This window comes from Benincasa hispida, chromosome 11 (assembly GCF_009727055.1).
Source record: "Benincasa hispida cultivar B227 chromosome 11, ASM972705v1, whole genome shotgun sequence".
In the NCBI taxonomy this organism is placed as follows: Eukaryota; Viridiplantae; Streptophyta; class Magnoliopsida; order Cucurbitales; family Cucurbitaceae; genus Benincasa; species Benincasa hispida.
In genome coordinates this window covers 30,826,714-30,846,772 of record NC_052359.1, presented here as the reverse complement: position 1 = coordinate 30,846,772, position 20,059 = coordinate 30,826,714, and positions in this window count along the sequence as shown.

The window sequence follows — 20,059 nt, the reverse complement described above, 5'->3', positions numbered from 1 at the left end:
CTTGGTTGGTTAGGAACTTTCCTTTCCGAAGTTCCTTAGGTTTCTTTGGTTCCCCTTTGAACCCTAAATTCCAGATTCAATTACCAGCTTAGATTACTCATAGTTCCAGAGTTATTTTAAGATACTTCCTTCTATAAACATGTTCTAAAATGTCTCAGGAAGCTTACCTTAAAATCTTAGCTCATAACTCTTCGTGGTTTGGTCGGAAACATCAAAACATCAAGACTGGCCCAGCTTACCTGACAGCTCGACCCCTCTGTCTTTTCCTCATTCTCCAGCCCGATTCCTTGGAGTTTCTTCTTCATAAGCCCTATTCTAAAAACTAGACTCGCATAGCTTTCAGATGGCTTTGGAATCACATCAAACGCACGAGTATTCTGGGAGAACTCCTCTTCTCAAATTGATATTACTTTCTGACCTTTTTGTCCGACAGCATCTCCCCTCTTGGAACCTCTTGGCCAACGCATGGTCTTACCATCAACGCATTGCCTCCTCCCAATATACTCTTCTTTAAGTCCTTTAAAGAGAAATTAAGTTCTCATTTGAAGTCCTTGGCCCTATTTATATGCGTCTAAGATTGCTCTAAGGCCGACCCCTCCTACTTGGCCACATGTCCAAGTGTCTCTTCCCTACACTATCGACGCAATCTTGTATCAGCGTAACCCAAGGTGTCTTGCTCCCCTTTTACCAACGCATAGCCCTCAACTTTGCATGTCTTCTTATGCATCCACTTCATTTGCTTAAGGCTTAAGATTTCTTCCCAACAAGCCACATGTCCGGATGACGTCCTTCATATGCGTTCATCCTTCCTATGCGTTCATCCTTCATATGCGTCCATCCCACTCAATATGCGTTCAACTAGGATGATGACCAACACCCCTTTCAACACATACTACTAGCCTCGGATATCCAACGCATAGCATATCACCAACGCATAGTATATCACCAATGCATAACATATCACCAGCGCATAGCACATCACCAACACATAGCACATCACTAACGCATAGCAACCTTTGGGCCGACTTGATTCTCAACTCAAAACCTCAAGGCATAACTCACCATCGCCAAGGTTCTTGCTAACACATCTCTTATAACCAACACAACCCTCCTCATTTACCTTGTTACCGTAAGCCTTAACAACATAAGGATAAATCACCATGCGTTCACCTTAGCTTATTCCATCGCCTAGCTCATACTTTAGCAAGGCCGCCGCATCCATCGCATCCATCATATCCATTTCGTGCATGCCATCACATCCATCGCCGCATGCCATCGCATACTTCCAATGCATTCCTTCGGTCACATGCCTCCAACGCATTCCTTCGGCCGCATACCTCCATCGCATACTATCAACGCATTCTTTCGGTTGTATACACGTATACCATCTGCCACATCCCTTTGGCCGCATACCATAGGCCGCATCACCGCATGCCTTTGCATCGCATGTCCTCGCATCACCGCATACCCTTGCACCGCATGCCCTCGGCCACACAACGCATAGCACCGCCGCATGTCATCAACGCATAGCGTTACCGCATAGCATCACCGTGTGACACCAACACATAGTGCTACTGTATACCATCGACGCATACCCCCATCACCGCATGCCATCCATTGCCACATGCTACCAACGCAACCCTTCGGCCGCAAACCATCGGCCGCATACTGTCGCGTCCAACACATCCATCGCGCCTGCCTCCGTCGTCGCATGCCTCTATCCATCGCTTCCATCGCATCCAACGTCCAGCACCCTTGGATGCGTAACTTGAGGCTGCCATATGCGTTGTTCTAACCTCTCAAAACACTTGACCGCTGCATACATTGTTCTTGGCCATACTTCAGCCTCTCTCTCCATGCCTAAGTAACCTCTCAATACTTCATGGCCAATGCATGGCACCATATCAACGCATAGTCTAACACTTAGTCATTTTTCTCCTTGGCTTCCAATGCATGACAACTCTTGGCAATGCCTCTTGCCAATATTTTGGTCAATCATGCGTCGAACCTTACAAACGCATGGTTTCCTTATCAATTTATGCGTTAATGTCTCCTAACTCTTAATGCATGGATTCTTTTGACTTTACACTTAGCCAAATTTCATCAATTAAAGCTTAACTCAAAACCACTCAAGGAAAATCTATTCAACACTTAGAAATTTCCTTCACTTCAACATAGGATTTAAATTTCACTTAGTTAATTCCCTTTAACACCTGCTTAAGTAGAAAAATGAAAATTCGGGTTTCACAACTAGTATTAGTCTTAACAAAAATAAGGAAGATACTGTTTCTCGATCTGAATATGAAAAGATTATAAGAAGTTTATGTTTTTCATGAACTACACTAAACCTGATATTGCATATGTTGCGAGAAATCGAATGTCATTCGTTGTTTATTAAGGTATCTTAAGGGTACAATAGATTATTTTTTGTATTTTAATAATTTTTTGCCATATTAAAAAAGTAGTATATGCAAACTGAGTAACATAGAATGACAAAGTAAGCTTTACTAGTGGACATGTGTTCATATTGGGTAGAAGAGCTATTTCATTAAAACTAGCAAAGTAAACTTATATAGCATAGTCCACTATGGAGTCTAATTTATTGCTCTAGAATTAGCAGGACACGAGGCTAAGTAGTTTAAAAGCCTACTAGGAGATGTACCATTGTAGGAGGTATTAATACCAGTCTCTTTGCACTGTGATTCACAGGCTGCCATAAGAATTGCCAAGAATAATGTATATAATGGCAAAATGAGACATATACACCTCTAACATTGAGTTGTGATACAGCTGTTGAAAGGAGGGATTATCTCCTTGGAGATTGTGAGGTTTGAAAGGAACTTGGCGAATCCTCTAACTAAAGGACTAACAAGGAAAGTAGTTCTAGAATTCAACAAGTATGGGACTCAAACTCTTATAGTGGTTTATGACCCTTTATCTAGGTGGTCTATTATGATAGACTTGATGGCTTATAGCTCTTTATTTGGGTGGTCCTAGAACAAACTTAGTAGAAAAAACTAAAACCTTTGAAAATTCCATAACCCTTTCTATAGGTGGTCCTAGTATGGACTTACTGGATAGTTGTAAAATCTTCATAGCTCAATTTTGAGGGGATTTTCTTTGACAAACTTGATGAAGTTGGTCCTAGTATGAACTAGATGTAAAGTTTTCATAGCTTATTTTTTTGTAGTGGTCTATTGCGATAGACTTGATGAAGCAATAAATGTGAATGTGAAGGTATGACCGCCTTCTATGAAATAGTTTAAATATCTTTTTCTAGAGCATTCACGATGACCTGAGGTTTATGTGCATGGCCTTAAATAGCACGTATTGTATCACAAAATAAAGGAAATTTAAGGAGTAAAACGTGTTGTGGGGGTCTCAACCGTAGTCATTGAAAGTTCAAGAGGTAACTCACTTTCTCTAATAAAGTTGTTGATTCTACTTCTCTATGCATCAATTCATATTGTAAGATATTGGTGTTTAAGTTTGTAGTTATTGCCCTATTTCATTATGCATCGATTCAAAACGTAAGATATTGATTCTTAAATTTGTTCTTCTATCTTTGCTCATAATCATTTTTAAAGTTTATAAGTTTCCAAGGTTTTTAAGTTTTTTCTCTTGTTTCTTTGTCATACCAGTCATTTATGGAGGATTGTTGGAAATGACTTTGGGCCAAGGCCCATAACAAATGCAAAAGTGGAAAATCTAACCGTTTATGATCATTGGAAACTAGTCGTTTATAGCCATCGAAGACTAGCTGCTTATAGCTGTTTTCCTGTCATTTTCTTCTTCCTTATCTTCTTTACAAAAAAGAAAATTTTGCAAGATCAAACAAACATTCTTTGTTTTCAAGATTTCCAACCTTTACTTCTTATCTCTATAATGTTTCTAAATGAAACTGGGAAAGGATGTTCCTAAATGTTGGTCTAATCTTCATATTTTACTTTATGCTTTTCATGGTGTTTCTGTTGATGATTTATTTCTTGAATTATTAGTTGTGGCATTTAGGAAATAGGAGAATATAGGGGGTGTTTGGGCTACCAACTTAGGTTATTCTTGTCCACTCCATGTCTAGGGCTCCAAATATAATAGTAATGTTGACAACTATTTATAACCTACAAATAAGTACGATAAATACTATTTCAAAATTCTATTTGCTACTATATGTACTATTTTTCACTCATCTCTATCTTCCTCTTTGTTATAGTGTTTACTATTTCTTATCCAGACTAAAATAGACTACACCCAAAAACACAAACTATTATAAACCACATATTATTATAAGTGAAATAATGAAAGATAGATATTCTACTGCAAGTTAACAATGTTACGAGCAATATTATAGCATTCCACAGGACAGAAAATAACTATGCAAAATAATAAATTAAAACTAAGGAACGGTAACCCAGATCGGTATAAATCACTACATCTAGGAGGCAGTGTGCTTAAGAAAGATAACTTCACTAATATCAAAAGAAAGTGATTATAATCCAGTACTTATCTCTAATAGATGCATGATTACAATTACACTCATACAACTTCTATCACTCAACTAATCACCTAGGTTCCCCCTAGGTGTGAGACTCTTTCTCTTGTTATTTTAAGCTCCCTCTAAGAACTATTGTCAGTGAAGTAAATCTTAGGCTCCTCATGAGATAGAGACTCCCTCTCTATGAGACTCGAGCTCTCCTTCAAGGCCAGATGCACATTTCCTTTCAAGAAACAAGTCTCATTTGCTCGAATGGCTTAGGCTCCCTCTAAGCTAGAGAATCTCTTCTCAATGAAATTCGTTGTTGTTTATGTGAGGAACAAGAACAACATCTCTACAAAAACTCAATTCTTTCAATACAATGTAACAATGACAAAAACACAAATCATTTTCACAATTTCGAGCTTCACAATAACAAAAGCGGTAGCAACCCGAAGGACTAAATGCCCCATTTAAATATGCATAGCGGAAAGACAAAGAGTGACCCTAACTTCCTTGCATGCTAAAAAGGAAAAGATATCAGTAGAAAATAATCAGCTAGGGCACCACTGGTAAGGAAAGAATTTTGTAGAGTCTGCATTGTCGAAGAGCATTTCTATTTTTGAAATCACCAATGCAGAGACAACTTCCAAAACATCTGAGAAGCTCTGATAAATATTGTCAATCACATGAAATCTAACACACTCCCTCTTTGACAAAATTTTTTAAGTTGAGATAAATAGAAATAGGAGTGCAATAAAGAACAACCACAATGTCATAGAAACTAAGCAAAACAATCAGATTAATAGAACCACACTGTAAAACAACAGAATATAATGACAAGATAATAGGTTCATGTATCTTCTCCCCTTTTTGGTAAGCTTAAAAAAAACAAAAAAACAACACCAACAGCAGGCATCGCTAAGGACATCATCCTGACCACCAGACCCATCACCCTTATCAGGTTCATGCAAGGATCCACCAAGCAAGCTCAACATATCATCCATGTCAGACTTTCTAGTAGACATTTTCTGAATCAATACCCCAACTCTTTTGATTCATTCGCAAGAACATGCATCATCTTTTTCCCATAAGGAGTCGAAAGAAACTCTTTAATAGGACCACTGCCAGATGTTAGAACATCAGTGGAAATAAGGTCAAGAACATGTTTTCCTTGGTACAACCTATAGCTAAAGGTCAAAGTAGTAGGGAGAGGACTAGTAACATCAGAGTTCTAGAGAAGATCAGGCTTTTGAGCAAGAAGAATCCCATAGATAAGATGAGGAAAGCATAAGGAACTTTGGTGGCATGAGAACCAATGTGCCGTTTGATTTGATTAAGGATGAACACACCATAATTGAATCTAGCCCCTCGTACCAATCTGAAAAAGAAGACTTGGTAAAGTAGTAGAAAGTCCTGACTTATGAGATGATGGACACCGGTTCTCAATCTCAATCTTATGGAGTAGCACATATTTCACACTTAGGTTAAAACAAGGCAATCGACCATTTTTTAGCCAAACATGCTTAACACCTCCTATAATTTAAAAACAAGGTCTGACATGAAGGGACTTTATTCAGTAACATCTTTAGGTACATGTCTGTTCAGGAACTTATTGATAAGAGCAGCTGAGAACAAGAAACAATGCCCTCTCACATGAACTCTCTTGTAGTCAGGACTACCAACTTGGTCAAACTGCTTAGAGAGATTCACAAAGAATTCACGAACCAATTGAGGATAGTAAGGGCCCAGATTCAACACAGAGTGGACAATATCAACCTTCACAAGAAGCTCCACAATTTCTAAGCAATCTTGAACTTTTTCAGACAAATCTCTTTGAACTACTATTCTTCTATTCACAACAAACTTTCACATCTTTGCACCGTCTTCATTGTGAAAAGATATACCATCTAATTGTATAGATGGAATGTCTTTCTTTTTTTTCCTCTCCTCTTGGTGTCAGATTTCTGAGTCTTCTTGATTCGGACATCTTCGGAGTCTTTGCCAGAAACATTATCTTCTTCATTAACCCATTATGTATCAGAAATATCTATATTTAGGGGAGGTGTGTTAACTTAGAAAATGTTCTTATGTCACACAACGCATGGATGCATATAATGCAAGTTCATGTCCCCGTAACCAGTTCTCTGACAATGGCGCCATAAACTTGTTACGCAAAAACTGATCTTATGATGTTTCTATCTTAGGCACACAATAAATGCACGCAAGATACAAATCCATATGATTCTACTTCTAGATATGCGTTAATTAACAATGTTCTTGTAGTATGTTATACGTTTCACAAGTTTCCTTGCATTGAAACCAAGTATAATTTCACCGCAAGTTTCTCGGTGTGATCTGAGGTCGAACACAGGGACTGTTTGAGGTTATTGCGTTATGCTTGTGATACATGCGACCAAAGGTTTTTTAATTTAATAAAAGTTATTGTGTACAAGAATATAAACATGCGATAAAGTAAAGTAAAGCGGTAAAGTTGGGAACTTCAAAAAAATTGCGTTAAAGTAAAGTTGCGATAATAAAATAAATTGCGTTAAAGTAAATTGCGATAAATTATAATCTAAGATGATACAGGATACAGGTTTCATGATACAAGATACTGAGGTCAAGGATGGCTGTGAAGATTATGCACAGATCGTGTAATGCGGTGACAAGTCTTATGTACGAAGCAGAAACAGAAAAGATAATTAATACAAACATCGCAAGTTCCTTAATTGCGTTAAAGATATAAGTACGGTTCCGCCTTTCCCTTGGCATACACCTCTCGGTGATCGGCCACGTTCCCACATCTCTGTGGTGAAACAGAGATGCAAGGTTGCTTCCATATCTGGAAGTACTACTCGCTTTAGTTAACACATTCTTCTAACCTTCTCTCGACAGATCAGAATGACATCTTCACTTTTGCTCTCACAGGTGAAGATGTCGTCTAGCATGCCTTAACTAAACGCATTTATCTCTTTATCACAGATTAAGTTACTCGTTTAATCCATATTAACTACTAAAGGATTAAGAAGACTTTATGAAGAAAACGATAAATGGAGGAACAAAAATAGACAGAGAAGGGGATATGAAAACGATCGAGACATTCAATATTTCTATTCAGCGTCTGATACATGATTTATGAATGAAGAGATTAAGAAGATGAAATACAATGATGAATAGAGTTAGAAATAAATACAAATAAATGGCAACATCTTGACGCCGATCTGGATGGAGATTTGCTTGCCGGTGTGGATGAATCGTGCGGAAGGATGAGCTTCCCTCTCAGGCTTGCTCAACCGGTAGCAGGGATCTGAGTATAGAGCTTCATGGCGGGGATTTGGCAGAATAGCACTGAGACTCACCTCTCAGCTTTGTCTCTTTTTTTCCTAGATTTCTTCCGATTAGTACTCCGCTCAGCCTCTCTCTCAGTAATTTAGCATCAATTCGCCCCGTATCAAGTATATTTTCTCTGAATTCTATGGGGGTATTATAGGTGAAAAGCTTTGACTCTTGGCTTGTGGACCCCACTTCTTGTTATAGAAATTTCGAAGATGGAGGAATAAATATTCCTTCTATTATGCAATCAGACCATTAAATCTGCACAACGGTTAGTTGTACACGTGTCGCAATCTTCTACCTTTGCGTTGCTCAGCTGCATCTTTCGATCGGTTGCTCGCATGCGGTGTTGTTTTTATTACCGCATGCGGTTGAAATTCAACTTTGGATCGACTGTCGCATTGCGCCGTAATTGCATTAATCGTCTCTTCATTGTGGATTGACGGGCGCAATGTAACAGAGATGCGTTGTTCAATTTCTCGTTGAACCTTGATCGCAAGGGGTTACTTGGTTTCCTGCAAAATAGAGTAAAAATATTTTCTTCTACATCTTGACGATGTTAGTGGTGTAATTGCGATAATTCATAATTATTGTATTTCTGAGCTAATTTTCATACAATCAATGCATATTTCTTCTCTTTTGGCCGCAATATCTAGATAAGGCAGCATAAATAACTTGTATTTCTACAAGTTATCAACCAGCTGATTGTGAAGCAAATTCGAGGCTTTGTAGGTCGTGTGAGAGGCCAGTACTTCTTTCCTTGGACGATTTCGAGCTTATACCTCTCTGTGGGTGTAGGCATTGACGAGGAACCCATGCCAGAAGTCCACGGTCCATTCATGCAAAGATCTTAAGAATGCTTCTCAAGGACTCTCCTCACTGCCCCGAGCTTCCACCTAAACGGCCCCTCATCGATCTACATGCGCTGCAACAGCCCAAACCAAAGAAGCAATGCAAAAATGATAAAGGCAAGGAAAAAGTCCAAGACCAATCAACACAAGACCAAATACCCTTGGACCCCTTACCTTTAATCATTCGCCCTCCAAGCCCGCCAATGGAACCCCTTTCCCCACTTCCGAAACATTTTACCAATCTTCTCCTCGCTCCCGATTCATGTAATCATTGCACATGCAAGTTTTCCTAGTAAAATCCAAGTATAAATCCTACTAGGTTTCTTGGTAAGCCCAAGGTCAAACACAGGGACTATGGAGACAGTATGCGACGGTAATTTTAGATTCCTTTCCGGTGACAAATAAAACAATAAGTTGGTTGGTATGTTTATTTAAAATATAAATCCTAGTGACAGAATTGAGGAAAGAGTTGATAACAGCAAAAGTTACAATGAGTAGGCGGGGAACGGGTTGAGAAGGGATTTAGCTAACACTTCCTAAGATTGCGTTTATCACAACCCCTCCCTTAACCCTCAAGACCGAGAAGGGAGCGGAGGGTAACCCAGTAGTATTCTCAGACAACATTTAAATTTAACATTCCCCCCCATATCTATTAAAGACTTCCATATGTTTACAACACTCTATCTATCTTTCATACACATAGTTCAATTTCCTATATTCTTTATTACATGATCCGAGTCGTGCCTTGAAAATTTACCAAGTCCTGGTGTGATGGTGGGTAGTAGACTCCTCCCTAAACGCTTCGCTTTGCTACCTGGGGGGGGGNCCAGGAGGATTACTCATATCTTTGTCCTTTTCCTTTTGTTTCAATTGGCTTATAGGAACATTGTCATCAGAAGAGTCACCAACTAGGCTGGAAGACTTCTCATTTGAATCAGACTCATCAGAGTCTTAATCATCCTTCTCAGAAGAGCTTCCACTCTCTTCACTTTTTCCTCTAACTTTCTATTTTCCCCCCATTTTTTTCATTTCCCTCTCTGAAGGCCAAAACAAGTTCTTATTTTTTCATTTCCCTTTCTGAAGGCCAAAACCTAAGCTCTTGCTTTTTCATTTCCCTCTCTGAAGGCCAAAACCCAAGCTTTGTTACTCAAGATCATCTTCTTTTTCTTCGCTTTCAACACTCTAACTTTCTGCATTTACTTCACTTCTCACTCCAAAACCTCTCCCATTTTCCCTCATCGGAATCCCACTTCCAAAAAATGCTTCCCCTTTCCGGAAAACCCACATTCTTCCAAGCCCTTGCCTATCTTGCCTTCTTATCTCCCTTGGTCTCACTCCCCTATCCCTCTCCGTTCCTGTGAGGCCTATTTCAGATTTTCTATTTCTGGCTCGATTCCTTCAATTGTTCACTGGTTAGTTCGACCTTTTACTATTTTTTTTCACGAAACTAGAAATTTCTCTAACTAGAACTATTTTATCTGAACTTTTTTCATGTTTCTCTTTCAATTTTCTCAGTGTTTCCCTATCATAAAGCAAGGCTATAGCTAGTTATAGAGACTGAAATGGCGAAGGAGAAAATCTAGATCAGAAAGATCGATAACGCCACCGCGAGGCAAATCACTTTCTCCAAGCGTCAGAGGGGACTTTTCAAGAAAGCTAAAGAGCTTTCCGTTTTTTGCGATGCCGATGTTGCCCTCACTATCTTCTCTGCCACTGGAAATTTGTTTGAGTATTCCAGCTTAGGGTTTCTCTCTTTCTTATATTTTATTTTTTCCAGAAACAAACTGTAATCGGTTTCCCACATTTTCTGAGTTCTACGTTTCCTGAACCTACTTTAATTCCATTTATAAAGAACAGTATGTTACTAAAAATGGCGAGAACCATGGCAGAAATAAAGAGCTAACCGAAGAAAACACATGTAATTTGCTTACAACAATCTTACAGAAAAAGATGAGAACAAATAAGGATATTAACCAATTCGATAATGGATATAAGAGGATATTCTTGTAAAGTAGTGCCTCATAAATTTTTTCATAACAAACAGAAAAGGCTAAATGAAAACTATAAATCATGCCTCAAGCCTCGCTTTTTCATCAACAACGAGGTTTATGGTAATAGTGATGACTGAACTTTTCAGTCACTCAATTCTAACTATTACGGTTATGATAACGATATTTATGCTCGACTATTTGATCTCTCTAAATTATAAAGATTGGAGTGGAAACATGAATTCATTATCATTAATTTCTTATTGTTTAGTCATTTCCTCCATTGATTATATTACCATCTGTGTTTGATTTTCTGAATCATGAAGGGAATCATAGATAGACATAATTTGCACTCTTATAATCAATAGTTCGAAGGAGGTGAGCAGATTAAAGGAGTGATCGGAAGAAAGGAAGAGATGGAGTTGCTGAAATTTCGTAGCAGTGCTTTTGAACTTGACGACGGCGAGGAGAGGGTTCTTGTCGATGAGAAGTTTCTTGATCGGTTCGTGCCGGAAGGGGAAGTTCAGAGGCACACTATGCGCGCATTGTTTGGATTGTTTCAAGTTGTTTCTAGGAGTAATTTTGAATGCAAAGAGGTAGAATACAAGTTTTTATGGGTTTTTGGAGCTTTTTGTTCTTCCATTTATGCATTTTGAATATAAAATTTCATGGGATTTTGTTACTGACCTCAGAATCAACTTTTGTTTGTTGTGTTGGATTTTGGAGCATTTGTTCTTCCATTTTTGCTGTTTTTTTAAGGTCCCATTTTCATATTAGAGTATTAGTTTTTTATTATCCATATTTAAACTAAAGAATATGAAGTTTTATGGGTTTTTGGGATTTGAGATTTCATTTACTGACTTCAGAATCAACATATATTTGTTGCATTGGATTTTGGAACTTCTATTCTTCCATTTCTGCAATTTTTTATTTTAAAAACTGATGGAAGTTCATTTTTGCAATTTTTTAATTTGAAAACTGATGAAAACTAAAAGAGATGGTTTAGATGGAGTTAGAAGAGCTGAAGATACGTAATTGGCTATATCTATTGATATCAACTCTTGGAAGGAGTGGGGAGGAGATGGATTTCTACCCCATACTTTTAATGGTATTGTTTTTGTGTTTTTTAGGTGTTTGGAAGGGATGGGGAAGAGATGGATTTCTTGGAACAACAAGGGATTCACGTAAAAATTGTTCCTGGTAAGTGCATTTTTGAATGCTTGCAGTTTTAAGCATAGTTTCTAAGTGTTTTTAAGTGACTCTAATGATATGAAAATTCCTGTTTGAGAAGTTATAGTGTGTTTATTTCTCCCATATTGGATTAGAATGTAACACCCGCTTATGACTCATGGGTACTATTTATTTGTAGTTTAGATTTGATTCAAGGTGCTTGAGTTTGTGGGTTGCACTATGGTAGTTCGTGGGTTATTCACGCACTATGGTAGTTTTTGTGACAACTTTTGAGATTTGAAGTACATTGTGAGCTAAATTTTCTTATTGATGTATGTGTTCTTGAATATTCATTTTTTGGGAATTCTGATAGTTCTGTTGAGAACAAGTGGTTGTGAAATATTTTTGGGAGTGTGTTTCTTTGAACAGGTTCAATGTAAATTTTTGGTTTTATTGTGGTAGCATCGTTATGCTGTCGAAAATTTTGAAAAAGGAGTAAAGATTTTGAAAAAGAAGATTCTCTCATTTATTCAACTATTGAGTTTTCTTGTTTTGCAGGTGCAACCAAGTAGTAAAGATTTGGTATCGCAACCTCTTTATGATTTTTCTTGGGGAACTCTAGATCCAACACATTTACTACAAGAATTTTGCCTTGAATGTACCACTTATGCACATTCCCAATAAACATGGTTAGTTGAATATGAATTCTGATCATATTTTCACTTTCAATCCTTTGTCTTAAACAATTTTTGTTTGTGATCCTTTGAACAACAGTAGTCAGACAAAGATGCCTATAACTAGACACTGTTGAAGCGGGAGGGATCTGTTCAAGAAGAATTATGAAGGGATCCATACTTACCAAGTGGAGAGGGACAGTAAACTCATAGTGTTTGTAAAATCATAATGTATGTATTACTTGTAATTTGTGTTTTCAAGGCATGAATTATTGTACGATCTTTTAAATTATAATTTTATAGCAGAATTTGCAGATTAAATATAATAGATTTACAATCCATACATGAATAATATGTCATAGCCACAATGTTCGATGATGATGTGTCATGTTATACTTTTTGACCGAAAAAATGAATTCGGCAACATAATTTAAAAGACAGACAATAATTGATAAAACGGACAGATTCTGGACTTCAATGTCAGTTTAAAGGGCTTCATTTGATTCTTGGGCTTTAGTTGCAACCGACATTAAAGGGCTTTAATGTCGGTTGCAAATTTCATTAAAGGGCTTTAATGTCAACCGACATTAAAGACAGTGTTATTAAAGCCCTTTAATGTTGATTCTACTAGTGAGTATCTAAGGTATGATGGTACTTAGTTATAATCACATGCACGTAGGTAGTTGACGTCGAGGGAACAAGTAAAAGGGTTCTCTTTTGACTAAGGCTTGACATTGAGGGTTTGAACAAAAGGGTTCTCTCTCTCAACTAAGGATCAGTTTAGCTAAGTTTGACACATGTTATGTTTAAGTGTTTTATGTGTACTATTGCTTGGCAAGTCTCCAGTTTCAGTTTTAGCTTTCTAATTCCAGTTTTAAGCATGAGAACTATGTTTTATTAAGTCATTCACTGGGCTAGTAGCTCACCCCGTTTTAAATGTTTCCTTTTCCCCAAGTAGCGGTCAACTCCCTAGAAGATACTCTGTTGCTACTCCGCCACTCAAGAACTCTAGTTCAGAAAAGTTTAGGTGGTTGTCTATAAATAACTGTACACATGTTTTAAGCATACAGGGACTAGGTTCGCAAGCTGAGACCCACGGGATCTTGTGTTGTGTGCATTTTGTTTACATGTTGGCTATGTGTGAAACCCTGTTGGTTGTTGCATGTGTTATATACATGTTTATTATCACTAAGGTTTCTAAGCAGGTTAGTAGGTAGTAAGTGTCAGCAAAAGGGTTGGTAACTGCTGCAGTCATATCTTCTTTCAGGTTAAGAGGGTAATCCGAGAGGGAGTGTGACGAACAACTTTTTGCCAGTTCTCCCTATCGTATATCCTTGTTTAAGAAGAAATTCAGATAAGTGATCATACCAAGTACGAGGTGCTTGCTTCAGGCCATAAAAAACCTTTTTTTAAGCTTGTATACATAATTAGGGTGATCAGGATTGTAACAACTCGAATTTTTCAAATAATTTACATTAAATTATCTTGAAATATTTGGACATTATTTTGATAAATTGGGGCTAAAAATTTAATTTGGAAGGCAAGATAATTAATTTAAAAGATGTTTGTAAAGAATTGGAATTTTAATTCAATTTAAGGGAAAATTGGATTAATTTATTTTTGGGGAAAGTGTGTTTTTAAATTGATTAAATATTTGGAAGGATGTAATTTATCTCAACTATTGGATTGTATGTTAACTTTAAATTTAGTTTTGAGCCAAAATTAAGTTAATTGGAAAAGTTAATTGGGTTGAGATTAATTTAATAAGAGATTTGGAATTTTTGGATTATTTTGGATAAATATTTGATAATAAAGAAAAGGAAAAAAAAAAATTAGAATTTTGGAAATCAAAATGAATTTGAAATTTAAGAAGGAAAGGTGACATTGTGGTTTTAAAGTTTATCCTCTTTAATTTTGGACTTTGGATCTAAATTAGAGAAGATAATTAATTTAAATTGAGTTGATAAGAGAAATTTGGACTTAATTTAAATTAATTAGATGATAGATTTCCTAATTAATTAAAATATGGATTTCCTAATTAGAGAAAATGTCTTATTAAAAAAGGAAATCTAATCTATCTACTACTTCAAGTTATGGAATGCCAAATAATTTAGGATTAGGAGTATTTTTCCTTTATAAATACAACCATCCACTTTATTCCAAAGGGAGGTCCATTAGAGAGAGAAATTCCTTTTACTTTCATATTTTTTAACCCTTCGTTTTTGTGTGTCCACCGGTCACCGCTGCTCGCCAGATTTTTATTTGGTGAGTTGTTGATGATTTTTCTTTGGAATTCTTAATTGGTTCTTTAGTACATACTAAATTTAAGGCTAACTTGACTTACCCATAAGATTTGGAGTGCCGATTCAAGTTTTTGAAAGTCATTAGTGTACTATTCAACAAGTTTCAGAGCTTTGGAGCGTATAATTAGTGAGTGTTAAGACTATGGAATTTTGTGGATAAGTTATAAATGTTGAAAATTGGATTTTAAATCCTAAATTATGGTTTATGTATATATTTGAATCTTTGAGCGAAATTTGGAATAAATTTGGAGTAAAAAAAAGTGTTCAGATATTAATTCAAGTTTTTGTTGGAGGTTGGTTTCTTGGATTAATTTTGGAATTTCAATTCGAGGTAAGTAATCTTACTACTGGAACCGCCAATGTGTCAGGTGATAAATTAAAGATTAATTTTGAGGATTCTAAGATTGCTTACATTAAAATTCATACGGATAAATAAGTTGACCTTGGTTATGTTTTGAAGCATGTTATGAGTGCCAGAATGAACTAAGTTAATTTGTTATTATGATTTGCTAGATGAACATTGATCTTGATGATACGTATTTTCATGTTGTGAGCTAGTAGGGGGACCTAATGGACCTACAGATCATGAGCTAAAACGACCCAAGATTAATTGGCTAAACTCCTTACACCGAATTAACCCCCATTCGTAAACTATAGGATCATTCCACTAAAGCCTAGTAATTGCACTCCTCTCACTATAGATATATTGTGTCCACTTGATATAACCATGATTAATAAGTTAACCCTTCATAGGTTGTTCGTAATAACGGCTGGGTCAAATGCTTGTTTTACACCCGAGATTACCTCTTGCTCCTTAAGTTCCATTGATCCTCTAATGAATAATTTGTTTGTGATCCAATCAACAAACAGAATCCTTCTCGGGCTAATGAGAGGGTGGGGCCCCTTGTTCAAGACTCGAAATCAACACTTAAGGAAACAACCTCTCTCTATCCCTGAAAGCGGATAAGAGTGAATTCCATCTTGCACCCTATGTCCCCAACTATCTACCTGGTTTTACCCTTGAAATGGGAGGCTTATTGAGCTGGCGCTGTTGAGCCAACCCTCACTTATGAAAATCTAAGGATAATCCCAAATAAACAGGAGTTCATAGTTAGTTCAGGATTAAGGTTAAGTTACCTAGGTCATCGTTATGAAATAGTCAGTCTTAAACAATAAACAACGTTATAAAGTAAGAGTGACTTATTTCTTGGTCTGATCTTATGTAAACTCATTGAACAGGACGCCCTCACTCCTCATGGCACCACATGAACAAATCAGGATCACTTCATTTGTAGTACTTTTCAACTCCTTGTAATAACTACAGAGTGGGTTGCATCTGATAGTATTACCAAAATAAGACACCCAACCTTATTCGTATACTATAAATCATTTTTACTATTTACTCAAATCTAATCCACTTTTATGTCTCCACATAAAGTTCAAGTACTCATATAATAATCATGGATCTTTTAGTTTATTGGATTTATTTCTCAAACGAAATAAGCAATTCATAAATTCAATAACAACTTTATTGAATCAAACTTCAATAATAACTTTATTGAATTTCAAAATAAGTTTATTGTTTTACAAACGACGAGTTTTAAGACATAAAACCCAACAACTTCCACTTGGACTAAAACTCTAGTGGATTTTTATATATATATTCAAATATATATATAATGTTGAGTAATGGGAGAATAAATACAATAAACTAGGGTATCGGATACCCAATACTTCTCCCACTTGCCTTAGTTCTATCTATTTCGCAGTCCTAGTCCCACTAGGTGACCTTCGAACCCTTTAACCGAGAGGGCCTTTATAAATGGATCAGCCAAGTTGTCTCTAGAGGCAATCTGCGTGACAATCACATATCCTTGGTGTAGGATCTCCCTAATGAGATGCCACTTGCGCTCAATGTGTTTCCCGTGCTTATGGCTTCTAGGTTCCTTTGAGTTAGTAACCACTCCACTATTATCACAATACAGAGTGATAGGAAGATGTATATTTGGAACAACTTCCAAATCAGTTAAGAACTTTCTTAGCCATACTGCTTCTTTAGCTGCTACATACTCAATTTCCATGGTGGAGTCAGCAATACAACTTTGCTTTCCATACTATAGCTCCTCTGTTCAGAGTGAATACTGACCCCGAAGTAGATTTCCTAGAATCTATATCGTTCTAAAAGTCAGAATCAGTGTATCTAGTAAGGATCAGATCCTTAGCACCATACACAAGCATATAGTTCCTCATTCTCTGAAGAGATTTCAGGATTTTTTTAACGACAGTCCAATGGTCACATCTAGCATTGGACTGATATCTGCTGACAATTCCAATTGCATAGCATATGTCGGGACGAGTACATAACATGACATAGATTAAACTCTCTACTGCTGATGCATATGGAATTCGTTTCATAACCTCAACCTCTTGAGGTATCTTAGTCAAGGATTGTATTAACAACAATAGAAGCAAAAAGGATCATTAAGCACACGAATTCATTAATTTTGGCAAAATATAAAGCATGCTTTTGCATAAACAAGTGGGTTTCATGACATACCTTTGTAGAACTTCTTCAATGTTCAATCTCCAGCTACAAACTTCTCCAAATCTTGTTGTAGACCATCTCAAGATCTTCCCCACTATTCTCTTGGTACTTTAGATTGAGTTGTGGGACTCAAAACAAGCTTGAATCAAGGGGTTTGAGAAGTGCTCACAGCAGAAATCTGATTGAAGAACACCTTCTTCACCACGAATTTTCAAGTAAAACTCTATCGATTGCATGCCTCAAATTCACTCCAATCTCTTCAATATATTGTAGATCATCATGTAAGGAAGATAACTATATGAGGTTCAGCTCATGCTTGGAGTAATTGAAGGCCAAAGTGATGGATCTTGTGTGAGCTACTTCATAAGTGGTAATGGAATAATAAGAAATTCCATCCATGTGTTTTCATCTTTTCCAACTTTTTCCAAATTGATTTCAAAAATCAATTTCATTAATGAAATTGGAAAAATTATTAAGTTTACAAAATTAATTCTAATAAAATCAATAAATAATTATTTAAACAATTTAAATAATTCTAATTAATTTAATATCAAATATTAAATTAATTTTTACAAAAATCTACCTTTATATATTTTAATAATATTTAAATATTAATTCTCTTATTCTGTTTAATTCTCAAAATTAAACACGTAATTATATCTCATATAATTACTAATTCCCTTAATTCTAATTTGAACGTTTCAAATTAATTTATCATGCTACTCTAGAGCTAATCCATTTATGAGTTAGTAGAAGGATCTCGCGGACCTACAGATCATGGGCTCCAGCGATCCGAGATTAATTGGCTAAACTCATTAGACCAAATTAACCCCCATTCGTTAGCTAATGGGTCACTCTATTAAAGCCCATAGTTGCACTCTCCTCACTGTAAATATATTATGTCCACATGATTTAACCATAATTAGTAAGTCGACTCTTCACAGGTTGTTCGTAATAACGGTTGGGTCAAATATTTATTTTACCCCTGAGATTACTTCTTGTTCCTCAAGTTCCTACTAATCCTCTAACGAACAACTGATTTGTGATCCAATCACTAGACCAAAACTCTCCCAGCCTAGTAAGAGGGTAGGGCCCCTTATTCAAGACCTGGATTCAGTACTTTAGAGAATAACCTTTCTCTTATCCCTAAATCGGGCAGGCGTGAATTCCATCTTGCACCCTATGTCCCTAGCTATCTATTCAGTCTTACCCTAAAATGGAAGGCTTATTGAGCTGATGATGTTGAGCCCAACCCTCACCTATACAAATCTAAGGATAATCTCGAATAAATAAGAATTCATAGTTAACTCAGGATTAAGATCGAGTTACCTAGGTCAACTAAGTGAAAGAGTCAGTCTTATACAGTAAACAATGTTATAAAGTAAGAGTGACTTATTTCTTGGTCCGATCTTATGTAAACTCATTACATAAGATGCCCCCACTTCTCATGTCATAACATGTACAAATTAGGATCACATCGTATGTAGTACTTTACAACTCTTTGTAACAACTATAGAGTAGGCGCACCTTATTCATGTACTATAGATCATTTTGACTATTTACTCGAACCTGATCTACTCTTATGTCTCCACATAAAGTTCAAGTACTCATGTAATAGTCATGGATCTTAGTTTATTGGGTTTAGACTTTCATGTATACAATTTATAAAATTAATAATAAGTTTATTGACTATAGAAAATGTTTATCATTTTACAAACTGCGAGTTTTAGAACATAAAACCCAACACTTAGCACATTGTTCCTTAGGCAGATGAATTCTATGCCTGAAAGACAACATACCTTTCTTGGAATTTTGCATTTTATATCGAGACAATATCTTGTCTATATAAGATGCCTAAGACAAGGCTATCATTTTATTCTTGCAGTTCTGAACAATTTGGATCCCAAGAACATACTGTGCTTCTCCCAAATCCTTCATTTGAAATTGCGTGGCTAGCCATGTCTTAATGTCAACTAAAAATTCTACTTCATTCCCAATGAGTAGAATATCATCAACATATAGAACCAGAAAAGTTACAGTTTTGTTGACAATCTTCTTGTAAGCACAAGGTTCGTCAACATTCTGTTCAAAGTCATACGATTTGATCGCAGTATCAAATCTCATGGTCCAGGATCGAGACATTTGTTTTAGCCCATAAATGGATCTATTAAGCTTGCAAACCTTTTGCACTTAACCCTGTGCAATAAACCCCTTCTGATTGAGACATATAGATACTCTCTTCAAGATAACCATTCAAAAAAGCTGTCTTGACATCCATTTTTCAGATTTCATAATCATAAAAGGTGGCAATAGATAAGAGTATCCTAATAGACTTAATCATGGCAACCAGAGAGAAGGTTTCTTCATAGTCTACCCCCTCTCTTTGGGAAAACCTTTTTACCATGAGTCTAGTTTTGTAGGTCTGTACCTCACGAGCTTGGTCTCGTTTTCTATTGTAGATCCATTTGCAACTAATGGGTTTTACCCCTTCTGGTTGATCTACAAGATCCCAGACTGAATTGAAGTACATTGACTCCATTTCGAGGTCTATGACTTTTATCTATTACTCTTTATCCACATCACCCATTGCTTGTTTAAAAGTCCATGGATCCTCTAAGCCATCATCAGGTATGACGACCTGAGTTTTAGCTAAACCCATGTACCATTCAGGCACAATCCTCCCACTACGTCGAGGGATTCTCAACTCTTGAGAAAGATGTG